Source organism: Tupaia chinensis, unplaced genomic scaffold (genome assembly GCF_000334495.1).
Source record: "Tupaia chinensis unplaced genomic scaffold, TupChi_1.0 Scaffold000217_1, whole genome shotgun sequence".
Lineage (NCBI taxonomy): Eukaryota > Metazoa > Chordata > Mammalia > Scandentia > Tupaiidae > Tupaia > Tupaia belangeri.
This window is the reverse complement of record NW_006159692.1, coordinates 5,818,765-5,820,935: the sequence shown is the minus strand read 5'-3', so window position 1 is coordinate 5,820,935 and position 2,171 is coordinate 5,818,765.

Sequence of the window (2,171 nt, the reverse complement as noted above, 5' to 3'; positions counted from 1 at the left end):
GCTGATGAGTAAGATCGAAGAGTTCTCCAGCTACAGTAACAACAAGCCAGATAACTTGTAAGGCCTTTATATGACATTTTAAAGATGATAATAAAAGACAGCAATTTATTTGAAACTTTCTTAAACTGATTAGCCTTTTCCAACTACTTGGCAAGTAAGCAACTGAGGAATAAAGAATTACTCCTAGTAATAGCAACATGCTAAGAACAAAACAGAATTCCCAATCACAAATTTTTTTGTCTAGTTATTTTTCTTCGCAGGAACAAGTGGCTTAAATCTGGTTTTTGAAGGAATAGCAAGGATATTTCAGGCAAGAGAAAAACAGTACCAGGGAATGTGGCTGGTCATGGATGGAGAGGGTGAAGGAAGATCCTGAGGCTAATTTTACCATGGCATCAATTGTTACTTGGTACAGATGTGTCTTAGTTACTTGTAAAGCAATACCTGAGACGTGGAACAAAGCGATAAAGCCTTACTACGAGCTAGAAGATGTAGTTTGTGTCATGACAAAGAATAATTTTGCCACCCAACATCTCAGTAATCTGCCCTACTTCAACTATGAACGCTAGACCTTGTTTATTGTTAAAACATCTTAATTTTTCCATAATCTTTTCATTCTTTGTGTCACACTTTAAGTGTGATATGATTCTACCATGCTGGAATATAATGTAACATGGTTCTCACCAAAAAAATAAATAAATAAATAATGAAAAATGAGAATAAATAATAATCTGAAAAAACAATGAAAAGCTATTTGATGATGATGATGACATGGATAGTAATGTCTTTGTCTTGACTGATATGGATGATAATTGTGCTGGAAAAAGAAATGTAGTCCACCATAAAAATATATGTGATTCAATGTAATATAAAAAGATTATGATAATACAATTAAATAAATTTTAAAAGATTCAACCGTAGAATATTTTTAAATGGTAAGTCTCATTAATACTTAAAAAAGTATGACTTAATACAAACACATGATACTTCACAAAGCACCAATAATATACTTTTCAATGAATACAGCTACTGCATAAAGTACAACACTCTTGAATACATTATAAATACCTTTTTTTGTTTAATCGGTGACATTTAAACTCAATCAATACCTTCCTTTGTTTAATCGGTGACATTTAAACTCAATCAACAAATAAAGTAAAACAAGCCTTGCCCTCTGTAACGAAGTGGCCAGAAACATGCACCAGGTCTGGCATGACTGTTGAGACAGAGCTAACTGGAGAGATTTGGGCGACTTTGTATTATCAGAAGTATCATCCCACCAGAGGTGAAATGGAAGGACTGAAACCTCACTGAGTCATGAGGACTGAATTAGTTTCCTATTGCTGTTGTAACAAATTACCACTAACCTAGAGGCTTAAAACCACACAGATTTATCATCTTACAGTTCTGGGGATTAGAAGTCCAAATCCAGTTGTATGAAGCTAGAGTTATTGTCAAGCATCAGCAGGCCGCTTCTCCTAGGAGGCTTCAGGGGAGGCCTGCCCTTTCCAGTCTCTGCCGCCTGTTGCATTTCCTTTGCTCAGGGTCCAATCTCTCCCACCTTTTCTTCTGTTGTCACACTTCCTCCTCTGACCCTCCTGCTTCTCTCTTATAAGGACTCTTGTGATGATTTTGGGCCTACCCCAGATTACTATCATAAAATTGCACACTGTACTAGGCAGTAGTTTATGTACTTCATACATTTTAACTCTCTTAGTATAGGACAGGAAGATTACATAATTTACCCTAGCTAGCAAGTAACAGAATCAGAGTTTGAAACTGGATGGGCCAGCCTTGTAAGCTAGTGGTTAAGGGATCCAGATCCTACATGGCTGACTGTGGTTCAAATCCCAGCCTGGCAGCTTGCAAGATACACTCTGTGTGTGTGTGTGTGTGTGTGTGTGTGTGTGTGTGTGAGTGTGTGAGCATGCACACATGCACATACATGTGCACATGTGCATATGTGTGCCCAAAATCCTAACAGGACACATACGTGGAGAAAAAGGGATTGTGACATGACCACGCTGTATTGGGTGTGGGAATTGCTTTCTCCCTCCTCTTCTCTCCTCCTCTTTCTCTGGTGAGTGCATAGGCCTTCTGGCAATTAAAAAATAAAATTGAAGCCAGAAAGTTGCCCCTAGAGTTAATGACTATACTGTGGTCCCTGTGGT